Raw genomic sequence first — 9636 nt, forward strand, 5'->3', positions numbered from 1 at the left:
CCTTGTTTTTGTATCCCCCCTACTGAAACCAAACAAACAAATTATAAAGAACCCCCAAAAAACAAAATCTTGCATTCATTTATTATTAGTTTGCTATATATATATTATGTTAAGCAGTTTATGAACAACATGTTTGAAGACCATATCTAGTACTCTAAGCTAACGCTTGTGGTAAGTAGAGAGTTGCGATAAGATGAAGACTCTGCTTTCTTGGAGTTGTAATTCCAGTAGCTTCTTGCATGTCCAGATCCTCAACGTTGATCCCATCAGGCAACCTCCAGTTGAAGTGATACAGAAGACTTGCTAGCGCAAATTCTATTGTAATGATCGCGAAGTTTATTCCTGGGCATATCCTCCTCCCTGCACCAAATGGGATGAACTTGAGGTCAAGTCCCTTGAAATCCACAGAGCTACCAACAAATCTCTCAGGTTTGAACTCCTGGATCTTCCCACGAATTTGGGTCCCTTCCAATGGACCATGCATTGATCATTACTCTTGTCCTTTCAGGGATCTCATAGCCTTGTATTACAACCTTCTGGCGAGATTCACGGGGGAGTAGCAATGGAGCAGGAGGGTGCAGTCTCAGCACTTCTTTGATTACTGCTTTTAAGTAGCTCATCTGAGGAATATCATTCTCAGAGACTGTTGGTTTGCCATTACTTCTCTGCCTCACTTCATCCTGAGCTTTCTTCATTGTCCTTGGGTTCTTCATAAGCTCTGCCATTGCCCATTCTAAGGTCACATATGATGTGTCTTTTCCAGCTCCTATCATGTCCTGCATGTTGGTTTTACAAATTTTATATTTTGGAAAAATAAAAGGATATTTTTCTAAACATATTACTATAAAACCTAGATCTTATATATTTGTTTTAAAACAAATGTCTATTATATATATATATATAATTTTTTTTTTTACAAATGTGGACATGCCGATAATTATATGTGAAGTTAAGGTCTGCAACATCTGAGGTTTTCATTTGTATGAACTAGAATTCGCCTCTTTAACGGGATGAACATTTTATGCATGGGATCTCTTATTAATAGATTAAATAATTGTTGGTCATATGTAAGCATATTCTGTAAAACCTATTGTTTATTATTTGTTTTTAAACAATTTTCTATTATATATATATAGTCTTTTACTCTTGAAAAAAAAAAAAAGAATTCAGGTAGCAATTCCAAATAATTGTAACTAATTGATTGTTATATATGCATGTATCATTTAAAACCTAAAAAATAACACTCATTCACCATCACAGATCATTGATTATTGAACTAAATTATTAATTTTTTTTTTTTAAAAAAGGAGGATAGCCTTTTTATTATTATTATCAAATGATAGGAAATATTAGTGTATGTGTGTCTCTATATGGGTATGCAATTTTAAGATTTTGAAATGGTGTGTATAGACATATAATTATTTATAAAAAAAACATCAAAAATAATTTATAAAAAAAAAAAAAAAACAATTACCATGGTTATAGCCTTGATGTTTTCATCAGCGATGGCAAAGTCTCCATCTCCTCCCTCTTTCAACGCCAACAGCAGGTCAACGAAGTCCTCCTCCTCCTCCTCTCCGGCGCCGCCATGTCGCCGGCGCTGAACATGCTCCTCCACTATCTCACTAAGTAACACATCCAACTTCTTGGCAATCCTCTCCAGCTTCCCATCCAACCCCATCAACGCACTCAACCATCCCATCGCCGGAAACATATCACAAACCTGAAACCCTCCTAACAACACCGACGAATCCTCCTCCATCTCCCTCAACTTCTCCACATTCCCCAACTTCCCGGCCACCGCTCTGCTCACCACCTCTTTCGAATACTCATACACAATCTCACTGACATTCACCACCTCCTCCTCTTTACTACCGGCGATCTTTTGAATCATAAGAGAAGCTTGGTGTTGCCGGAGACTATGATAGGACCGGACACGCTTTTGGTTAAGAAGGTGAGTGACGGCGAGCTTCTTGGTTTGGCGCCAGTAGTCGCCGTACTGAGAAAAGGAGATGTTGCAGCCATCGTAGGTGAGCTTAAAGAATGGCTTGGAGAAAGGACGGTTGGCGAAGGCGAGGTCATGGGTTTTGAGGACTTCAAAGGCAGTGTCCGGTGAGGAGACAATGAGTGTGGGAACTTGGCCGATGTGGACAAGCATGAGAGGGCCGTATGTTTGGGAGAGTGCATGGAAGGAGCGGTGGGGAAGAGAAGTTAGCTGGAGGAGGTTGCCGATGATGGGTAGTGCCGGAGGTGAAGGAGGCACTCTGGGTTTGTTGCCGCCGGAGAAGATGAGTTTGTAACTAAAAATGAAGATGATGATGATGATGATGATGAGTGGTGTTGCCATTGGAGAAGAAGACTAGTATGCTACTCTATTTGCTCTATTACTCTCTAGTCTCTACTTGAGTAACTCTGCAAGATAAGAGAGATTGGTTTGTCTTTTATGAAAATATCTGAGTTTGTTTAATGCTAAATTAAAATTATGAAATGATGGAGAAATGAAAATATCTATAAGTTTTTTGTTATTAAATTTATGTACGTTCATTTGAAAGAAAAATATGTGGGGGAAATAATATTATAGAGAGTCAAAAATGAAATTACGTACATTTGTGTGGATAGAAGAGTGTATACACCACTCATTGTAGGTGAGGGAAGTAATGACAGACTTTGCTAGCTAATGCTGACGGCTTGGTTTGCTATGCTTTGGCGAGGTTAAGTTGAAGTCTAGTGAAAGATTGCATAAGAGTTGGGTAGTCTTGAAGGATGATTGCCATGATAGAACTTGGGGGAAGAGTTTTAAAAAAAAAAAAAAATCTAATTGAAACCTTCTCTTATTTGAATAAATAGTTTTAATGTATTAAAAAATAACTCTAGTTTTCAAAACTTTCCAAAAATTCACCAAAAATTGAGACATCACTAAAAGTAAAAGAGAATTTTAAAAAAATTATAACTTTAAAAAAATTCATAATATCTTTAATTTTTTTATTAAAAATAGATAAACTACAATTTATTATAAGAAACATAAGAACAATGAAAACTAATGACAATAAAAACGGAACAACTACAAATTAAAGACAAAAGAGAAACAAACAGTGCATTGAAACAAGAGGAGGGACCATATGTCCATCTTGGGTGTATTATTAAAGACTACAGAAAAAACAACAAAAAGTAGGAGAAGTCAGGCGGTATCAAATGATTAGATATGAAGGATCACTTTGTGCGTTGCTAGGTCCTTATGTGGCGAGAGTCATGGAGCTTGCAAAGTTGAGGCTCTACTTGAACATTGAGAGTAACTCCTCAAGAGTTGTTTATACTGAATTCAGAGTTGCATTACCCAAGTAATAAACATGCGATCAATTTTACAAATAATCAAAAAATAACATAATGCTATGCAAGAGAAAATTAGATTATTACATTCTATCCTAACAGTCTAGTAGATCGCATGAATGAGCAAGTTTCTTAGGCCATGATGACTACTGACAACACCTTTGGTCACCCATGAGGTATTGACCTCCTTGAGAGTTGTAGGAGTAAAAGGGACATTTAAAAAGGCATAATAATGCACCCAAAACCTAGAAGCGATAGGCCAATTAATTAGCAAGTGACCCACATGGCAGAGAACAATAGATGGTTGTGGAGATCCTGTTATAGCTACGCTTTACCAAATTCTCCAGAGCCAAGATCTTGTTGTACGAAGTGAGCCAAAAAAAATTTTTGACTTCGAGCAGGCAATCCCCTTTCCAAAATGTTTTGCTAACGGAACATCTTAGACCATCATTGTTCAAGAATTTAGTGAAGGATTTAACAAAAAAATTTGGCATTTTTATCCTAACACTAGCTCTTTTAAGTAAATATGAATAAACCACAGATTTATTGAAAAGAAAAGAAACAATGCAACACTAGCCCTTTGAATCCCTACCATCAGAGATGTAGATAGATAATCATGGAGTTCGCAAAGATTGGTGGTGCAAAGAGAACTTGGCTTGAGTAGATAAAAGCCAAATATCGTCATATAAAGGTTCTGCCAATCAGCGAAAAGATTGGGTAGTTCAGTGAATCTTGCGGTAACTCAAACTCGCTACTTATTACCTTGTTTTCTTATCCCCTCCTACTAAAATCAGACAAACAAATTAATAAAAACCAAAAAAAGAAAAAAGAAAAATCTGTCAATATTGTTGTTTCTTCTTTTCATAATTAATTATTACTTTGCCATATATATTCTATTAAGTATATTATGAACATCATGTTCAAAGGCCCATATCTAGTACTCTAAATAAATATTTGTGTTAAGTAGGGAATAGCAATAAGATGAAGCGCCTCTACTTTCTTGGAGTTGTAACTCCGGAGTACAACAGAGCACTCAGCATTCACTGACTGCATTCATGTTCTTTTGAGTTTATATAGTGTTACAACTAAATGAAGCTTAACTAGATGAAGGCTTTGCGATGGATCTCCATGCTATGTCCAAAGCTCTTTGTATTTTGATTGAGAGATCGATCAGTGTGCAGTTTGTCTTCAGCAGCAATTCAGAGATTCTCACCATCCTTAATCAACCTGATAATCCAGTCCTCTGGCGCCTGTCCCCAGTGATCCATAACTTCAACTCTCTCTTAGAAACGGCTGGGAATCCGAAAATAACTATTATCCCCAAGCATTGGATGGAGCCTACTACTTGCCTTTCTGTTCTTGGTGCTAACCTCCACACTCTCTCCCTTTACTTGTCAGGACGGGAACTCCCCTTTTGGCTCATGAAGACATTTTTCATTGCTGGTTTTTTATTCTAGATGTATCTGTTTTTCTTCAGTTTTAGTTCAGTTTTAATTGGGTCTTAGTTGTCTTTGTCTTTCTAATCTTAATAAAATCAGCCTCCGGGTTCTTTCTTCAAAAACATGCTAATACACTATTACACAACTAAACCAAACTTAAACTAAGTCAGCTTGCCTCTAACTTAAACACAAAACATTATGATAAGATTCTGGCCTTTCATTTGCTTCATACAAATCACCAAGCAAGTAACGAACTTAACTAAAATTAAAAAAACCTGGCAAACTCTCATTCAACATACATTCAGTCAAACACACACACATCCAGCTAAACACTTTTAAGCTGCTTCACAAACTCTTCAATCATGCTGACACAGGCAGCCTCTAGTTGAAGTGATACAGAAGACTTGCCAGTGCAAGCTCTATGGAAGTGATCACAAAGTTTATTCCCGGGCATATCCTCCTCCTTGCACCAAATGAGGTGAACTTGGAAGAGGGTGCAGTCTCAACATGATGCAGCGGTATACTCGAACTATTGATTCGCGCACGAATACCCAGTACAAGTCTTCAAAACCTGTTGATCAACGATAGCAAGGAATTGAAAAAAAAAGAGTAAACTTTATTACTCAAGAGAATAACTATTACAAAACTGATTATACTCTCTCCCATAGGCTTACATTAAATAGGAAAAATAAAAGATATGAAAATAATCCATAAACGGAAAAAATTTGAAAATATACCAAAAATGGTAAATTTTCAAATACCGGCAATAAATAAAAGAGTTAACAAAATAAACGCTAACGTCATAAACGGCTTACAAATCAGAGATTTCTAGCCAAAGGAATAGCGAAATCAGGGTTTTCGAGGCCTAAACGATGGAATTTGGCCGAAATCATGCATGACTCAAGAGTTTGCACAGCAAACTCGTGACTTGTGTCCGTTGGCCCGTTTCCCATCAGACTAGGCCCAAGAAACCCAAAAACTCCACCGCCCGGCGAATTACTAAAATACCCTTATTACTTCGAGTCTCACTTTCGCATGAACACGCATGCCATCTCCTCAATACGGCCCGCATCACAACACTTCTTTGATTACTGCTTTTTAAGTAGCTCTTCTAAGGAATATCATCCTTAGATACTGTAGTTTTTCCATTGCTTCTCTGCCTCACTTCATCTTGAGCTTTCTTCATTGTCCTTGGATTCTTTGTTAGCTCCTCCATTGCCCATTCTAAGGCCATGTATGACGCATGTGTCTATTCCAACTGCTATCATATCCTGCATGGTGGTTTTATAAATTTTACATTTAGGAAAATTAAAGAAATTGCGGTGTATATATATGTATATATAGATGTATGGTAACATATTTCTATAAAGTCTATGTTGTAAAATGTAGGATCGAATAGAGCAGTACAACAGTAAAATAAATAAAAGGAATGCTGGAAAAAAAAAGAACACAAAGATGTTACGTGGAAAACCCCTAAACAATTAGGGTAAAAACCACGGGCAAAGATAGAAGAATTTACTAAGTGGGAAAATTGCAGGAGTTACAAACTCTCTAATAACAAGGAGAAAACCAGAATTCTCTCTTATACTAGAAGATTGGACTAACTCTCAAAATATTTTTTCCACACTTTTCTTCTCTTTCTAATTTCTTCTCACTCTCACTTCTTCACTTGATTCTTCACTCAAGGTTGTGTATAGAATGAGAATAAGCTTCCCATACTTATAGGCCAACTAAAACCACCATTTTCCTTTAATATGTGGGCACTAATCCATGGGTTAAGATCATGGTTTAGGTTCTAATGGTTTAACTAAGCCATTAGTTTATAATCCATGGATTTGTTCATTGGTTTTGGGCTAATGGTTTTGAGCAATTAGTTTAGGGCCAAAGTTTTGTAGGAGATAGTTTTAGCCAACAGTCTAGAACTTATTTATTTGTTTTAAAACAAGTTTCCATTATATACATATAGTCTTTCAACAAAAAGGGTTCTATATATATATATATATAAATATATATGTGTGCCCCCATAGTTATCCTTTTTTTATTTACTATCAAATGATAGTAAATAGTAAATAGCCATTTTGATTTAATAATGAGGCTATTTAAAGGTATGCATGTATGGGCGTAATATATATGTTAGGATTTTGAAAAGGTACGTGCTTATAGATGTATTATCAAGTGGAAAAAAAAATATCTAACAAATAATTAAAACAATCGCCTCTTTATTCTCTTTTTGGATGATGTTTTTTCTGTCTCACCTATCTATTGTGTTTTTTATACCTTCATCTCTGGTGATCGGGTCTCTTTCTTTTGTATTTTACTCCTAGTTCTTTTTAAGTTTTAAATTCATGATTTATCTATTTTAAAAAAAATAAATAAAAATTAAAACAAACAGAAATCAATTATCATATATGATTAATAGCCTTAATGTTTGGTATAATACCCAAATTGGTCCCTCTACTTTTCTCTTTCTTCCCTTTTGGTCCCTCTACTCAGAAATGCTCCCAAGTAATCCCTCTACTTTTGAAAATGGTTCTATTTAGTCCATTCTACTCTAAAATAGATTAATTATTTGGTTGTATTTTCAAGAGTAGAAGGACTAGATCGAAAGAGATTAAGGGTATAGGGACTAAATTGGATCATTTTCAAGAGTATAGGGATTAATGAAACGCATTTTTTAGTAGAGGGACCAAAAGGAAAGAGAGAGAAAAGTAAAGGGACCAATTCAGGTATTATACCCTTTAATGTTTTTGTCAGCAATGACAAAGTCTCCACCCTCTTCTCTTTCAATGCCATTGGATCGACTTTGTATACCAATTAACTAGTATTTGCTCTACTCAATGAAAACATCTGCAATTATTTATTATTACTAAATTACAATGATGTGGATCTACACCAAATTGGTACGAAAGGGAGAGATGAGTGGTGCATGTTGTGGGTTTTTTAGGGGAAAAAAAACATTTGTGTGAAAACAATCATTAATGATTAAAAAAGAAAAAGAAAAAAAGAAAAAAATTTAAAAGCTAGAAGCTCACGAGGTATATATATTACTCGGTAGGATTTTTGTCAGTACTGGAATTCTCAGATGCTAATTAAAAAATAATTTAATTTTTTATTATGATAAAGAGAATGCAGTTTTGTTGTGATTCAATCTTCTTTGTAATTGTTAGTTTAAAATTTATATAAAATATTTATTTTATCATATATAACTGTAGTAACATCTATATATATCTGTACTAGTTTATAATTTGTTTTATTTTTTAGACTATGCTATACATTAGTCCAGGACATGACCAGATCTAGAGAGCTGGTCAAAGTTCAATAATTGAGGTGGTCACATACAAGTGGTTGTTGGATTGATAGATTAATTAACATAAAGTAGCTAAAAAAAATTAATGTGGTGGATAATCAACCCACAGTGAAAGTGAAAATATTCTAATTTTATTTACTTAATCTTTATTACACTCTAGAAAAATTAAGAAACAATTAACATGATTGTTTTCGTCATGAACCCTAGATATATAACAGTCTATATTCAAGAAGAAAACATGCACTCACTTTCAATTAAAAAGCAAGAAGTCCAACATATCATCACCAAAACATCTGTTAATGTTCTTCAAAAGCAGTTTTTCTGATAATTAAACAACCTACAAAAAGTGCATGCAAACACATGACAAGAAAACTCATAAGCTAACCACTAATTAATTAACAAGCTAGCATAAACATAAATATGAGTACAAAGCCAAGGAGAAAAAAACTTCATGATCTTGAGGATAAAGTGATGGTCCTCCATCACTGCATGCATGCATTGCATGGTATTCTCAGAACATCATGAATGAATAAAGGACACACTGATCAGACCAATCAATTAATACTTAGGTCTCCCTTCACTTCATTCTACATTAATTTTTGAGGATGCTTAGTTTGCATGAAGGACAAGAAGGAAAAGGTTGGACCATAAGGACACATCCCTCCATGCAGTGCTTCTCATTGCTGTTAGGGTTTAGAGGCTGTCTGGTGCTTTGGAACAAAGTAGGGCTAGGATAGTCCTTGTTGGACACTTGTAAGGGAGAAGAAGACAAAGGAATGTGGTTAAAATGAAAGTGCATACATGTCATGCAATGTTGAGAAGGTGGATAGTGAACAGCTTGCATAATTATCTGCATGCATGCATGCATGTATATATCATATATGTCCTTATAAACACAAGTGAGCAGGACATGGGGCACATGCACTAAGTTTTGTGCCCTTCATCATCTCAGCTGCCTTTAAAATCAACTAATGATAGATGTGGAGTTGGATTTATATATATATATATATATATATATATAATTGACCGGCAACAAATGTTTTACCTAAATTGAGCCTGTTAAACAAAGTGAACATACTTGTGAATATCCTCCCTGAAGACTCGTTCTACTAACACGGTATTTCAGTTAACAAGTTAGTGGCTAAAATTAAGGATGTGTAAAACCTCCTTGAAGAGTTCTCACTTGTAACCGTTAATATTAAACTTATATAAAGAACTATAGACTTGTATGGCTTTGAGTTGAATAACATTAATCTTTTCTTGGTATCAAATGATGAAATATATAGAAGTGTGTTAAATTAAGAAGATTTTCTTTGACGTATGTTTATGGAAAATTTTATTATTATTATTATAATTATGAAATAGATTTAGATTTATAGCATCTCAACACTTATTTGTTGCATGTTTGAAATAAGGCTTATTATATTTTGAAAGAAAATTTTTCGGTGCAAGCAAACAGTTAATTAGTTTGCTAATATTTGAATCCTGAAATTTATGAGTTTAAACCCCTAATATTTCTCATATAATGTTCAATTGAGTCAAATTATTATTTTAAACAACATT

General features: G+C 34.7%; 1 pseudogene; it reads right to left on the reverse strand.

The window, feature by feature from the left end:
- Positions 1–59: 59 nt before the first annotated feature.
- LOC120255787 lies at positions 60–2404 on the reverse strand (annotated as a pseudogene).
- Between the last annotated feature and the right edge of the window lie 7232 nt (positions 2405–9636).

This window comes from Dioscorea cayenensis, unplaced genomic scaffold (genome assembly GCF_009730915.1).
Source record: "Dioscorea cayenensis subsp. rotundata cultivar TDr96_F1 unplaced genomic scaffold, TDr96_F1_v2_PseudoChromosome.rev07_lg8_w22 25.fasta BLBR01001193.1, whole genome shotgun sequence".
Classification (NCBI taxonomy): domain Eukaryota; kingdom Viridiplantae; phylum Streptophyta; class Magnoliopsida; order Dioscoreales; family Dioscoreaceae; genus Dioscorea; species Dioscorea cayenensis.